Source organism: Oncorhynchus gorbuscha, linkage group LG11 (genome assembly GCF_021184085.1).
Source record: "Oncorhynchus gorbuscha isolate QuinsamMale2020 ecotype Even-year linkage group LG11, OgorEven_v1.0, whole genome shotgun sequence".
NCBI lineage: Eukaryota > Metazoa > Chordata > Actinopteri > Salmoniformes > Salmonidae > Oncorhynchus > Oncorhynchus gorbuscha.
The window spans coordinates 25,680,314-25,696,511 of record NC_060183.1 but is presented as its reverse complement, the minus strand read 5'-3'; the positions used below and the strand labels follow the sequence as shown (position 1 = coordinate 25,696,511).

The following is a 16,198-nucleotide window of genomic DNA, read 5'->3' as shown; positions in this document are numbered from 1 at the left end:
GCTCTTGTTCTCCATGGACTTCTCTTGTTCTCCATAGACTTTGTCCCAAAACCTTTTGGAGTTCGAGCTACAGGATGCACATTTCTGCTTGAAAAAGCTAGCCTTCGCTTTCTTGACTGACTGAGTGTATTGGTTTCTTACTTCCCTGAACAGTTGCATATCGCGGGGACTATTCGATGCAATTGCAGTCCGCCACAGGATGTTTTTGTGCTGGTCAAGGGCAGTCAGGTCTGGAGTGAACCAAGGGCTATATCTGTTCTTAGTTCTACATTCTTTGAAATGGGCATGCTTATTTAAGATGGTGATGAAATTACTTTTGAAGAATGACCAGGCATCCTCGACTGACGGGATGAGGTCAATATCCTTCCCGGATACCCGGGCCAGGTCAATTATAAAGGCTCGCAGAAGTGTTTTAGGGAGCGTTTGACAGTGATGAGGGGTGGTCGTTTGACAGCGGACCCATAGCGGATACAGGCAATGAGGCAGTGATCGCTGATTGAAAACAGCAGAGGTGCATTTGGAGGGCAAGTTGGTCAGGATAATGTCTATCAGGGTGCTCATGTTTACGGATTTAGGGTTGTACCTGGTGGGTTCCTTAATGATTTGTGTGAGATTGAGGTCATCTAGCTTAGAATGTAGGACTGCCGTGCTGTTAAGCATATCCCAGTTTAGGTCACCCAACAGAACGAACTCTGAAGCAAGATGGGGGGCAATCAATTCACAAATGGTGTCCAGGGCACAGCTGGGACCGGAGGGACGTCGATAGCAGGCGGCAACAGTGAGAGACTTATTTCTGGAGAGATTAATTTTTAAAATTAGAAGTTCGAACTGTTTGGGTATAGACCTGGAAAGTATGACAGAACTTTGCTGACTATCTCTGCAGTAGATTGCAACTCCTCCCCCTTTGGCAGTTCTATCTTGATGGAAAATGTTGGTTACGGAAATCTTAAAAGGTACCAGCTACATCACAAATGTTCATTTTGTTCGATAAGGTCCTTCTTTATATCCCAAAAGTCAGTTTAGTTGGCACGCTTCATTCAATAATCCCCCGGTTTCCCTTTGTTCAAAATGCATACAAAATGAATCGCAAATGTTACCAATATACTTCGTCCAAACAAGTCAAACAACGTTTCTAATCAATCCTCAGGTACCCTAATATGTAAATAAACAATACAATTTAAGACGGAGAATAGTATTGTCATTACCGGGGATAAATAATGAAGTGCAAGCACTCACAGGAACACGTTACAAACACTACAGTCAAAATAGGAGCCACTTACAAAAACTACAAATTCTAGCTCATTTATCAACAAACAAGCCTGAAATTCTTTCTAAATACTGTTGACATCTAGTGGAAGCCCTAGGAATTGCATTCTGGGAGGTATTCCTTTTATATTCCTATTGATAGCAATAGTAATCAGTGGTGAGCTGAAAAAAAAAATTCTGGATGGATTGTCCTCGGGTTTTCGCCTGCCATATCAGTTCTGTTATACTCACAGACATTATTTTTCTTTTTCTATCCAATACTACCAATTATATGCATATCCTAGCTTCTGGGCCTGAGTAACAGGCAGTTTATATTGGGCACCTCATTCATCCAAACTTCTGAATACTGCCCCCTATCCATAAGAAGTCATCCTGCTTTTGTGCAGAATACACTGCACTGCTTCAGGTGCAATGTTTATGGTCAAGTTGCAGCAGTGTGGGAGGGAGATTCCAAGATGTGGGAAGTGTATAGAGTGGCATGGGACAGAGGATTGTGTAGTTTCGGTGGATAAAGTTGTGTGTCAACTGTAGGGGTGCTCATGTTGCTGGGGATCGGAAGAGTCCAGTGTGAGATGAGCAGGTTGAAGTGGCCAGAGTCAGAGTAGTGCAGAGCGTGTCGTATGCTGATGCAGTGACGAAAGTGGAGGAGGATGGGTCAAGTATGATGGATCCTGAGAGGATCCCAGTGAGCAGTAGATTTGTGCCAGCACAGAGGGATAGGGTGACGAGTGAGAAATGCTTCAGTAAGGATGGCTTCTTAGCATTCACAGCAATCGCTATTAACTGTACTGCAGAAATGGAACGTAAATCAGAGAATAGATGTTATGGTGGCTGATGCAGAGAAGTATTTGGATATACGAGATTTGACTTCAGAAGAGTTATAGGGTGTGTTGAGGAGTGGTGTCCCATCTTTCCAGGCCATTGGCATGGTACAGGAGTAGATAAGGTCCAGTCTGTAGATGGAGTCCAGTAGTGGAATGAGGTAGTGGTGTTTTAATGAGTGTAGGTGGCAGCTGCAGAGCTGTACCTGGGTGTATGAGATAATAATAATAATAAGGTACATAGGTGTAGGGATAGTTAATGGTGAAATTTTGTTCCTTTTAGGAACAGGAATAATGAAGAGAATTTTATGCAGGTAGACTGTGACTGGCCTCACACTTTAGTACAGTAGGTGGCAGTGTAGGCACCTTTAAGTTGTATACGATCCACCGAAGAAGAAGAAGAAGAACCATTCAGAGATTGAATGGCCAAGAAAAAATATCTATATCCATTTGAACAGGGTATGGTAGTTGGTGCCAGGTGCACTGGTTTGAGTGTGTCAAGAACTGCAAAGCTGCTGGGTTTGTCATGCTCAACAGTTTCCTGTGTGTTTCAACAACGGTCCACCACCCAAAGGACATCCAGCTAACTTAACACTGTGGGAAGCATTGGAGTCAACAAGGGCCAGCATCCCTGTGGAAGGCTTTTGACACATTGTAGTCCATGCACTGACAAATTGAGGCTGTTCTGAGGGGAAAAGGGGTTGGAACTCTATTACAAAGGTGTTCCTTATGTTTTGTACCAACAATCTTTGCCTGGTGGTGGCAGTGCACTGTTTACCAGCAGGCATGTTTGGTCAAAATGCAAGAATATTGGGAAGAGAGTCTGCCCAAAGCAGACTAGGTCAGGGGAACCCCTGGCACTTCAGTCATGTTATACTGCCAGAAGATTATAAAAAATGAAGATGGAAAGCAATCTAAGTGGACCGGTCCATGCAAAACGAACTGGCCCACTCACATGGATGTACCAAACTCACTTAAATTGGCAGTAATAAAGCCTCTCTTGAAAAAGACAATCCTTGACCTGGAAAAGTTTTTTTCTTTAAATATTGGCTTACATCAAATCTCCCATTCCTCTCAAATGTTTGAAAAAGCTGTTGCGCAGCAACTCACTGCATTCCTGAAGACAAATAATGTATACGAAATGCTTCAGTCTGGTTTTAGACCCGATCATAGCACTGGGACTGCACTTGTGAAGACGATAAATGACCTTTTAATGGTGTCAGACCAAGGCTCTGCATCTGTCCTCGTGCTCCTAGACCTTAGTGCTGCTTTTGACACCATTGATCACCACATTCTTTTGGAGAGATTACACGGACAAGTTCTAGCCTGGTTTGATCTTATCTGTCAGAAACATATCATGGATGGTTAATCCTCTGACATATCAATTGTAAGTTTCGGTGTTCCTCAAGGTTCCATTTTAGGACCACTATTGTTTTCACCTTATATTGTACCTCTTGGTGATGTCATTCAGAAACACAATTTCAACTGTCACTGAAATGTTGGACGACACACAGCTGTACATTTCAATGAAACATGAAGAAACCCCAAAATTGCCTTGCCTGGAAGCCTGTGTTTCATACATAAGGAAGTGGATGGTGGCAAATGTTTTACTTTTAAACTCAGACAAAACAGAGAGAGATCTACTGTTGGTTATTACAATTAATCTTGATGATTGTACAGTCATCTCAAATAAAAATGTGAAGGATTTTGATGAGCATATCAAAATAAAATATTTCAAGGACAGCTTTTTTCCATTTTCGTAACATTGCAAAGATCAGAAACGTTTTGTCCAAAAATTATGCAGAAAAGCTATTTCATGCTTTGTCACTTCTAGATTAGACTACTGCAATGCTCTACTATCTGGCTACCTGGATAAAGCACTAAATACACTTCAGTTAGTGTTAAACATGGCTGCTAGATTCTTGACAAGAACCCCAAAATGTGATCATATTACTCCAGTGCATGACTCCCTACACTGGCTTCCTGTTAAGGCTAGGGCTGATTTAAATGTTTTACTGCTAATCTAAGCATTACATGGGTTTACTCTTACCTAGCTCTCCGATTTGGTCCTGCCATACATACATTTACAGTCGGAAGTAAACATACACTTAGGTTGGAGTCATCAAAACTAATTTTTCAACCACTCCACAAATTTCTTGGCAAGTTGGTTAGGACATCTACTTTGTGCATGACAATTAATTTTTCCAATAATTGTTTACATATTATTTCACTTACATTTACATTACGTTTAAGTCATTTAGCAGACGCTCTTATCCAGAGCGACTTACTTACAATTCACTGTATCACAATTCCAGTGAGTCAGAAGTTTATATACACTAAGTTGACTGTGCCTTTAATAAAAAGCTTGGGAAATTCCAGAAAATGATGTCATGGCTTTAGAAGCTTCTGATAGGCTAATTGACATCATTTGAGTCAATTGGAGGTGTACCTGTGGATGTATTTCAAGGCCTACCTTCAAACTCAGTGCCTCTTTGCTTGACATCATGGGAAAATAAAAAAGAAAGTATAATTATATATACAAACATACAATAAACAAGTCATAATAAAGAGTAAAATTAAAAATAATAATAATGAGACATTGGATCATATAGTCAGTCACCTGCCATAAGCTACATACTATACATTACGTGTGAAACATTATAAGGATTATAGGGATTATATAGAGATTCAATCAATGTGATGTGAGGGAAGATTCTCCATATAGTCAATAAAAGGTTGCCAAATTCTGTAAAATGTATCTAACTTATTCCTCAAGCAGTAAGTGATTTTCTCCAGTGGGATACAACTATTAACTTCCGACATTGCAACGGGCAGGGAGGAATCGGATTGTTCTTGGCAACCGCTAGCAATATTTCTGTTAGCTTAAAAGTACCGCTTTGCCTAAGATTGGAGTTAGTAAATTTACCCAGTAGACAGACCTCCCGGTCTAAAGGGAATTGAGGATATGGTATCGCATAACCCCTGCCAAAAACCGTGTAATTTTGACCACTGCCAAGTGGAATGGAGGAATGTTCCTTCATCTGAGCCACATCTAAAACATAGGGAAGAGATATCAGGGTTGACCCTGTGCAGTCTAGATGGGGTGATATAGAGCTGATGGAGGAAATTAAACTGGATCAGTCTGTATCTGGAGTTCAATGTGGATGTAACACCATCCCTGCATAGGACACTCCATAGACCCTCATCAAGATCAATACCCAGATCTTTTTCCCATCTAAGTCGGGGTTTATTTAGCTCAGGCAGTGTTAGTCCTGATATAAGAGCATCGTAAACATGGGAAACGGTCTTGAACAGTGATTGGTCTGCGTGGCAGAGTTGTTCAATAGGTGACATCTTAGGTAGGTTCCATTGTCCCTTGAGAGTCACCCTAATAAAGTTTCGTAGTTGTAGGTAGCTAACTCTGGAGGGAAGCCATCTTCCCCAGGAGATTTATAAGAAGGTAAGGATTTAATGGCCTCCAGCAATTCAGGAACTGAGAAGTGTTCACTCAGGCGCTCTCTGTCTTCCCCTGACAGGCATGGGAGGTTGAGAGAGGAGAGAAAGGAGTCGATCTCTGATAGATCATCACTTGATTGGGAAGTGTAGAGGTCTTCGTAGTATTTCTTAAAAGTATCATTCATTTCAGTAGGGTCAAAAGATATCTTATTAGTAAGAGTTTCTATAGCATTAATTGTCCTCTTACTTTACTTACTTACTCTGCTTTCAGTTGCCATGCCAATACTTTGTGAGCTTTCTCTCCAAGCTCGTAATAACGCTGGTTTGATTTAGTGATGGCCCTCTCAGCTTGATATGTGTTATATTATATTTTAGTTTTTTATTCACCAAAAGCCTGTATAGATCTTTAGTCGGGCCTCTTTGGTAGGTTCTCTAGCTCAGATATTTCAGATTCAAGGGCATTCAGTTCCGCTCCGTGTTTTCTCTTCAACCCTTTAGTATAGGAAATGGACTGTCCCCTCAGATAGGCCTTCAATGTGTCCCAAAGAATGAAACTGTCGGGAGCGGAGGGTTTGTTTGTCAAAGTAAAAATATTGACCTGCTCTTTGATGAATGCACAAAATTCAGGTTGCTTTAGGGGTGTAGAATTTAGTCTCCATTTATATGCTCTATTTACCTTGGTAGGAATGGAGATTGATAATACCCGAGGAGAATGGTCAATAAGCAATCTGGGGAGATACTCGATATCTAACACTCTATGAAACAGTTGGGTCGATAGTAAAAAGTTATCTATGCGTGTGTGTGTGTTGTGTGAATAAAAAGAGTAGTCCCTATCCTGTGGGTGCAACTGTCTCCAGATGTCTAGTAAATTCAGATCTTTCACGAATGACATGGTGAGCTTGCCGGCTTTGGTAAGAAGTGAGGGTTTATCAGAGGACCTATCAAGAACTGTATCTAAACAAAAAAAAGTATCTCCTCCAACCAGTAGCCATCCTGGTGGTGCTTGAGCAACCTGAAGGAAGACATGCTGAATAAACATATGGTCATCGAAGTTAGGAGCATAAATATTCAATAGGGTCCAAGACTCTGAAAACATATGCCCCTGCACCAAAAACAAACCTGCCCGAGGGATCAGAGATGGTGTTGTTAATGCAGAAGGGGATGTGTCTACAAAATTGTAGTTCCTCTTGCTTTGGAGTGAAAAGAGGACGCAGAAACTTGTCCTACCCATTCCCTCTTCAATTTCTTGTGTTCACTGGCTGTAAGATGTGTTTCTTGTAAAAACACAATGTCAGGCTTTAATTTCTTAAGGTATGTATAGACTATTTTCCTTTTTCCCCCCTTTTTCTCCCCAATTTCGTGGTATCCAATTGTTAGTAGTTACTATCTTGTCTCATCGCTACAACTCCCGTACGGGCTTGGGGGAGACGAAGGTCAAGAACCATGCGTCCTCCGAAACATAACCCAACCAAGCCGCACTGCTTCTTAACACAGCGCGCATCCAACCCGGAAGCCAGCCGCACCAATGTGTCGGAGGAAAAACCGTACACCTAGTCGACCTGGTCAGTGGGCACTGCGCCCAGCCCGCCACAGGAGTCGCTAGTGTGCGATGAGACAAGGATATCCCTACCAGCCAAACCCTCCCTAACCCGGACGACGCTAGGCCAATTGTGCGTCGCCCCATGGACCTCCCGGTCGCGGCCGGCTGCGACAGAGCCTGAGCTCAAACCCAGAGTTTCTGGTGGCACAGCTAGCACTGCGATGCAGTGCCTTAGACCACTGCGCCACCCGGGAGGCCCAGACTATTTTCCTTTTAAATCGGGCTGTTAAGACCTTTTACGTTGAATGTGACATATTTTAGTGGTTTCAAATATGTAACCGAATGGAAATCTCTCATATGTAAATAGTCAGGAAAGGTTTCAACTTTAGATGAAAACACAGAAGTGACTTGTGTCTCTTTAGGAAGAAAACAACAATAAACATAGAAAAAAAAGAAACCCCACCCACCTCGATTGTCAGACTAAAACAACAATCCCAACAATGAAACATGAATACACTTGTAGAGATACGTTGTTGCTTGCTTTCCATCTTGCTCTTACTAGCTAAACCTTGCCGTAAACTAAAACCTGCGAGCTCTCTAAATTGAAAACAAACGTTGTGAATAGACATTTATGGCTGAATATTTACTGCCCTCAGTAAGGGCTGCTTGAGTCTCTTTTCAGGAGAGGAGAAACATAAATGGGGGGGAAAGCAGTTGGCCTAAGCCCACTAATTTGCTTCGCTCAGTGGATATTGACTAAAACAATATATAGTCTCCTGTAAATGTAATAGAACTCACCCTGGGGAAAAAACGGTAAGTTGAAAATGTACAAATCAATTATAGCGACCGGATAGCGGGGTAAACGGATCCCAAATTCAAAGAAGACATCAGCAGTTCAGTCACAGGACAGCCCGGATATGAGAAAGGAAACAAACTGCATCTTATCCCCCAGAGAGACTTTCCTGGTTCAGACGCGGTTCAGGTCTTTGAGAAAAGTGAACACTTCTCCCGGTGTGTTGAAGAGATGGCTTCGGCCTTTGTCTGAACTTTCATCCGCGCAGGGTGGATGAGGTAGCCGGTGAAGTTCTTCTCCTTCAGTGCTTTGGCGACAGGTCTGAACTGCTTGCGACGTCTGGTGAGATCCACGCTGATATCTGGGAAAAGGCTGACCCTCTTGCCATCAATGGTGATGTCCCCTTTGGCTCTTGCGATTTGCAGTATCTTCTCTCGGTCCTGGAAACAGAGGAACCTGATCAGGACAGCCCGTGGGGGCTCATCCGGCCGGGGTTTTGGCGCTGATGTTCTGTGGGCGCGTTTGATTTCCAGCGGCTTGGTGAGGTTGATTATGCCTAGGACATCCGGAATCCATTGAGTGAAGAAACGGACCGGGTCACAGCCCTCGCTGTCCTCATTCAATCCCACCACACGGATATTACTACGTCTGCTCTGGTTCTCCATCTGGTCTACCTTGTTCTTGAGGTTGGCATTGTCCTTCTGCAGTTGTATCAGACCATCACTCGACATGAGCAGGTTATCTTCAACTGTGCAATTGCGCAACTCAACCTCAGTCGTTCTTAAAAGGAGATCATTCATGGTGGATTTCATGTCGTCAATGGAAGAATGGCGTTCAGCCGATTTCTTGTCAATTTTCAGAGTAAGACCTTTGTTACCATCCTGAATTACCTGGTGGAGAGTAGCCAGCATGTCGGCAGGCTCGCAAGAGGCTAATGCTAATCTTGCTAGCTGTAGCATTATCTTGGGAATCAACAATGTTTTGTTCGTCCTTCTTGCCTCTTGGTCGGAGATCCATGGCTCTTTGGGAAGGTAAGTACTTGACAATTTATCAGCCGATGTTAGAATATTGTTTCAACGTTGTTATTTAGGTAATAATGAAATAACTTTGAAGAGCTCAGTTTGTCAACGTCTGCTCAGCTCCGCGGCATCACGTGCTCCCCGAACTGCCTGATCTTTATTGGCCGATATAGCTTGCAGGATGTTAATTAGCCATTATACCTGGATTTACTGCTGCCAGAATTATTCTTTAGGCTAGCATGTGGCTAGCCATAGGTACGATCGGCCAACAACAGAGTTTTAGCCAATTTGGTTATAGACGTTCAATGTCTACTAAAATGGTAAAATGGTAAAGGTTTATCTTGACTTTGTGTAAAAGTATGAGAAATGCTGATGTGCTGAACTGCTAATAAGTGATGTGTTTCAAGCTTGCTAGTGGTTAACCAATAAGAGCAAGCCAGCAGGGGTGTAAAAGGGGCTATGCTAAAAGCTGTGTAAGTGGGTTTTTTTAGGCCGTGGAGAATAAATAAATCGCAGGATATGGTCAGATGATGGCTTCATTCAAAGTGCCAAAATATTTTTCAAAAACATTAGGACTTCGTATGATGTGGGTCTTCAATCTTATGTGGACAGTGGCTTCACTCCTGTTTGTGTAGTGCTCCTCTTTACTTCACTTTTCCCAAATTGTCCCTAATTCTCCCAAAATACAAATGTAAAGTGATATGTCATATTGGGACATTTAGTTGGAAGGATGAAACAAATCATAATGTTAGCAGCAACCTTATTCTGCAATCTTCCCTTTAAGATCCCAACACTTGCTCTAAATGTTAATGTGCATTGTTTTCAGTACAGTTTTGGAAACATAAGGAATGTATCTGTCATATCAGCGACAAAAAATATAAAGGTTAAATTACTACCCACCTTTATAAGGTTAGGTTCAGGGTTCCCACGCGGCCATATTTCCATGTTACAGCACTTGTTTACGGAAAACAAACGAAAGACGGACTACCTGTGCTAACTAGCTATCTGCGTCTCCGAACACCTGTGTGTAAACGGAAGACTGACACCACAAATGTGTTGTCACTGAAAAATGCTGGTCGGCTGCAACAGCATTAAAACAAGTTAAAACAGTGTACAATAAGTGTAAATTTTGCATTTGTGAAATTATTTTTGATGTGATATGAAAACAGAGGGCTTTGTTTCTAGACCTGAACTGCTTGTTGAGAATTGAGAATCGATTAATGTCTAGATGGAGTATTGGATTGTTTTGGCTGTAAGATCCTTGGACTATAAGGAGAAACATTAGGCTCCTTTAATCCATTATTGGGCCAGGCTAAATCTTGCTTATTGAGAACATGCCTCACACATAAAATATAAATATAACGTGCTCCTAAACAACTACAATTTTTTTCCCGTTTTATTTGTAACTTTTAAAAAACAACTTATTTTTGTATATAATGTTGCTGCTACAGTCTCTTATGACCAAAAATAACTTCTGGACTTCAGAACAGCTATTAGTCACCTCAAACTGGATGAAGATTTTTTTTCTTTAACAAGTCCGACATGAAGAATATACTGCTTTCTCGGGAACGGGCCCACATCCCCGTTATTTGCATGAAGAAAATACAGAGAAAAAAGGGGCAGGGTTTGGGCTACCTTCTGAGAATTCATAGGCGAGTGAGTAAACCCCCACTGCCATCCGTTCTATTGGCCAAAGTGCAATCATTGGAAAATAAAATGGATGATCTACGATCAAGATTATCCTACCAACGGGACATTAACAACTGTAATATCTTATGCTGAACGACGACACGGAAAATATAGACGGGATAGGTGGGATTTTCCATGCATCGGCAGACAGAGAAGCTACGTCTGGTAAGACAAGGGGCGGGAGTGTGTGTCTATTTGTCAACAACTGTCCTTCCTACTCCTCCTCAGAAGAGGAGGAAAGCCGTTACAGAACTACCCACCAAGAAAGGACCAAGCAGCGTGGTAACGAGAGGCAGTGATATCTGGAGAAATGGACATGGGAGGACATATTGGATGGCAAGGGACCCTGGGCACAGACTGGGGAATATCGCCACTCCAAGGAAGAACTGGAGGCAGCGAAAGCTGAGTGGCGGCGATATGAGGTAAGGCAGCGCAACAGGCACGAGAGGCAGCCCCCCCAAAAAATTGGCGTAGTGTGCCGGCTCAGCGTGTTTGGTCTCCGGTACGCCGTTTCGGCCCAGGGTATCCTGCGCCGGCTCTGCGTGCTGTGTCTCCGGGGCGCTGGGAGGGTGCAGTGCGCCCTATGCCTGCGCTCCGCCCGTGCTGGGTGAATGTGGGATTGAGCCTAAGGGAGAGGTGCGAGTGGTATGCACCAGATCTCCAGTGCATCCCCACAGCCCGGTTCAACCTGTGCCTGCACTCTGGAGGGTCCGGGCTAAAGTGGTCATCCAGCCTGGAGGAGTGGTGCCAAGGCTGCGCACAAGAGCTCCAGTGCTCCCCCACAGCCCGGTCCATCCGGTGCCTCCTCCACGCACCAGGCCTCCTGTAGGTCTCCCCAGAATGGTGGGTCCTGTGGAAGCCCCACGCACCAGGCTGTCTCTCCGTCTCCTCCCTCCAGGTTCTCCCGTCAGTCAGGAGCTGCCAGAGCCGCCTGTCAGTCAGGAGCTGCCAGAGCCGCCCTTTACTCCGGGGCTGCCAGAGTCTCCCCGCCTGTCCGGCGCTGCTAGAGTCTCCCCGCCTGTCCGGCGCTGCTAGAGTCTCCCCGCCTGTCCGGCGCTGCTAGAGTCTCCCCGCCTGTCCGGCGCTGCTAGAGTCTCCACGCCTGTCCGGCGCTGCTAGAGTCTCCACGCCTGTCCGGCGCTGCTAGAGTCTCCCCGCCTGTCCGGCGCTGCCAGAGTCTCCCCGCCTGTCCGGGGCCCGCTGTAAGGGCCCCCAGTCCGGGGTCGGCGGCGAGGGTCGCCGCTCCAAAGGTGCCACTTAAGTGGGCCAAGACTATGGTGGAATGGGGTCCACGTCCCTCGCCAGAGCCACCACCGCAGACAGATGCCCACCCAGACCCTCCCCTATGGATTTAGGTTTTGCGGCCGGAGTCCGGACCTTTGGGGGGGGGGGGTACTGTCACGTCCTGACCTTAGTTCCTTTTGAATGTCTCTATTTTAGTTTGGTCAGAGCGTGAGTTGGGGTGGGCATTCTATGTTGTTGTTCTATGTTTTTGTATTTCTGAGTTTGGCCTGGTATGGTTCCCAATCAGAGGCAGCTGCTTATCGTTGTCTCTGATTGAGAACCGTACTTAGGCAGCCTGTTTTCCCACTATGATTTGTGGGAAGTTGTTTTCTGTCTTAGTATTAGTTACCAGACGGAACTGTTTCGGTTGTTCTTTTTGTTTATTTTGTATTGTAGTGTTCAGTTCAGTTTAATAAAATGACGAACACTTACCACGCTGCATATTGGTCCGATCCTTCCTACTCCTCCTCAGAAGAGGAGGAAAACCGTTACAACAACAGCTGGCGCACGATGTCTGATATTAAAGAAGTATTGAGGTATTGCTCGCCTGAGGTAGTACCTTATGATAAGTTGTAGACCAGAATATCTACCAAGAGAGTTCTCATCTATATTATTCGTAGCCCACTATTTACCACCACAAACCGATGCTGGTACTAAGACAGCACTCAACCAGCTGTATAAGGCCATAAGCAAACATGCCAAGAGTGTGCAAAGCTGTCCTCAAGGCAAAGGGTGGCTACTTTGAAGAATCTCAAATATAAAATATATCTCGATTTGTTTAACAGTTTTTTGGTTACTACATGATTATGATTCCATATGTGTTATTTCATAGTGTTGATGTCTTCACTATTATTCTACAATGTAGAGAAGAGTACAAAAATAGAAAAACCCTTGAATGAGTAGGTGTCCAAACCTTTGACTGGTGCTGTACATAGACATGAAATCACTAGTCACTTTACCCAATTCATATGTACAATGCGTTCGAAAAGTATTCAGACCCCTTTCCCTTTTCCACTTGAAAAAATAATCCCTCAAATCTACACACAATAACCCATAATGACAAAGTGAAAAAATTGTTTTTAAATGTTTGCTAATTTATGAAAAATGTCAAACAGAAATACCATATGTACATAAGTATTCAGACCCTTTGATATAAGACTGAAATTGAGCTCAGGTGCATCCTGTTTCCATTTATCATCCTTGAGACGCTTATTCAACTTGATTGGTTTTAGGCCTGGGCGATATGACGATATACATCGCGTGACGATAGAAAAATGTCTAACGTTTCATATTATGCTCTATCGTTTATTTTGTTGTGTCGCAAATCACGCCAATATTTTTTGTCAATTGGACGACGCTTTGCAACACAAGCAAACATGGAGGAGAGTGAATGTGACACAGAGCACGGAGACACGGCACGTAAAAAATGAACTACTAAAAGAGGAACTACGTCGGTGGCATGGACGTGGTTTGGATATGACAAGTCTGAAACGAAACAGAAAACCGTCCTCCGCAAAATAAGCCGCAGGCCGGTCCCGACAACATGCTCAAACACCACTAACCTATTTTACCACGTACGCAATAATCATGTGAAACAGTCTACGGATGAGATCCAAAAAAGTACAGTCGAGTGCTCGAAACAAACCCCCGACTCAGACGTTGCAAGAGGCTTTTGCCTGCGGCACACCATATGGCAAAGAATCATGAAGATGGAAGGAGAGAACAGCTGCTGTTACAACATGGCCCCAATTTAAACGGTCGAGAAACGGGGGTTTTGTGAGTTGGTGCTAACACCAAGGTACCAAATGCAAATTGTTATGTGACGCATATAAAGCCAAAATAACATGCAAAACAGGCAAGCTATAACAATTTGCATTTGGTATATATATATTAGGCCTATATTTATTTTGTTTGCAACTACAGTTGAAGTGTTTTCTATTTACCTTCTTAGATTTTATACATTAACATTTTGTTACATGCTTAATTGAAATTTTTCACAAAGGTTATAAATAAAATATGAGTAAGTACCTTTTATTTGTTGAGTATAATTAAAAATGTAATAAGAAATAGGCCTTTACATCTGGTCATTTTATATAAACTATTTATTCATTGAATTGACAGAAAATGTGACAGAAAATATGTATCGTTATCGGGATATAAAATGACCTATATATCAGGATATGAGATTTTGGCCATATCGCCCAGGCCTAATTGGAGTCCACATGTGGTAAAGGCACACACCATTCTATATGAGGTCCCACAGCTGACAGTCCACGTCAGAGCAAAAACCAAGCCATGAGGTCAAAGAAATTGTCCATAGATCTCCAAGACACGATTGTGTCGAGGCACAGATCTGGGGAAGGGTACCAAAATATGTCTGCAGCATTGAAGGTCCACAAAAAGAGTGGCCTCCATCATTCTTCTGACAGAGCTCCAGAGTTCCTCTTTGGAGATGGAAGAACCTTCCAGAAGGACAACCATCTTTGAAGCATTCCACCAATCAGGCCTTTATGGTAGAGAGGCCAGACGGAAGCCACTACTCAGTAAAAGACACATGACAGCCCCCTTGAAAATTCTCTGGTCTGGTGAAACCAAGATTGAACTCTTTAGCCTGAATGCCAAGCGTCAAGTCTGGAGGAAACCTGGAATCATCCCTACTGTGAAGCATGGTGGTGGCAGCGTCATCTCGAGGGGATTATTTTAGCGGCAGGGACTGGGAGACTAGTCAGGATCGAGGGAAAGATGAACAGAGCAAAGTACAGAGATCCTTAATGAAAACTTGCTCCAGAGCGATGAGGACCTCAGACTGGGGTGGAGTTTCACCTTCCAACAGGACAACAACTCTAAGCACACAGCCAAGACAATGCATGAGTGGCTTTGGGACAAGTATCTGAATGTCCTCGAGTGGCCCAGCCTGAGCCCGGACTTGGAACCCGATCGTACATCTCTGGAGAGACCGGAAAATAGCGGAGGGTTAGGGGTGTCGGAAAGGCTATTTTCTTGCCTGCCGAAATTCTTATTTTTGACCAATAAAAACACAAATAGCCAAACCGAAAACTGCAGACATTACTAGTGCCTCCCCCGCGATCAACCCGCCATTAAAAAAAAAGTAGCCTGACATGAACATTGACAGCTGCCTTGAAGGACAAAGACAAAATGGTGAAATGTAGGCTAAACGGAGTGAAGAGCAGAAATCTCAACTAGCAAGCAAGTCGCAGCAATGAAGATTTGAGTGTGGTGAGCGTTCACGCGAAGGGGGGGTTTCGGCACAACACCGGTTTCGGTTCAACACCGGTTTCGGTTCAGGTATGTGAGATGTAATGTACACCCCAATTTTTCGGATCGAAATCCTCATTATTTCGGTTAATGATTTTCAATTTGAGCGTCAGTATTTCTATATAGCCTACACTTACTCGTTCAGAACTACTAACGCGAGTGGGACGGTAGGCTTCGTGACAATGACAAGAGCAGCTGCGCTAAGATTTACCATTGCGTTAAGTTTGATAAAATAGAGCCCCTTACCTTTAATGTTCTTCCACTTCAGATTTGTATTTATTTTTTAATTTAATTTGTATTTATATTTACCCAGGAAAGTCCGTAGCTGATAAAAATAGCTGATTTATATCTGCATCAATGTATGACAGTCATAAAAAACAACTATCCCTTCATAAAACAATCTCTAAACCACCATCATCCGAGGACAAGAAGTGTAACCGAAACACTTTTACTTTAGTTTTTCCTCAGGCGAAACTGGTTCCTGTGCTTATGGAATGTTCATGGGTGCAGTCCAAACACTTAAAAAAAGACACACCATATCCCCTCAGCCATCAAATTAAGTGGACACTTCTGATGGCTGCAGGGCAAGGGGCGAGAAAGGAATGATTTTTAAATGGACCGTCCTAACCCGGAAATTCGTAACTCGTTCATCCCGCAGTGATTTTGTTTTCAGCTACCGGTATCTTGTGGGTGCTTTATATGCGCTACAGTCAATTATGATTGTGTAACAGTATAATTTTAAACCGTCCCCTCGCCCATACCCGGGCGCGAACCGGGGACCTTCTGCACACATCAACAACAGTCACCCATGAAGCATCGTTACCCATCGCGATGCTTCGTGGGTGACTGTTGTTGATGTGTGCAGAAGGTCCCTGGTTCGCGCCCGGGTATGGGCGAGGGGACGGTTAAAAAAATTATACTGTTACATTGATGCTGTTGACCCGGATTACTGGTTGCTGCGGAAAAAGGAGGAAGGTCAAAAGGGGGGTTAGTGTAACGGATGTGAAACGGCTAGCTTAGTTAGCGGTGTGCGCTAAATAGCGTTTCAATCGGT

The 16,198-nt window shown here is 43.6% G+C and overlaps 1 protein-coding gene across 6 annotated transcripts in view; it reads right to left on the bottom strand.

Annotated features, from left to right (window-relative positions):
* Positions 1–15,756, bottom strand: part of LOC124048386 — a 35,594-nt gene extending 19,838 nt beyond the window's left edge. For 3 of the 6 annotated variants that reach the window (XM_046369113.1, XM_046369116.1, XM_046369117.1), the window contains exon 1: positions 15,391–15,755. The gene's annotated coding sequence lies outside the window, so the exon portion shown is untranslated. Of the gene's footprint in view, positions 1–4,560; positions 4,583–15,390 lie in introns of all 6 variants that reach the window. The other 3 variants (XM_046369115.1, XM_046369114.1, XM_046369118.1) reach the window with 3 other exon arrangements.
* Between the last annotated feature and the right edge of the window lie 442 nt (positions 15,757–16,198).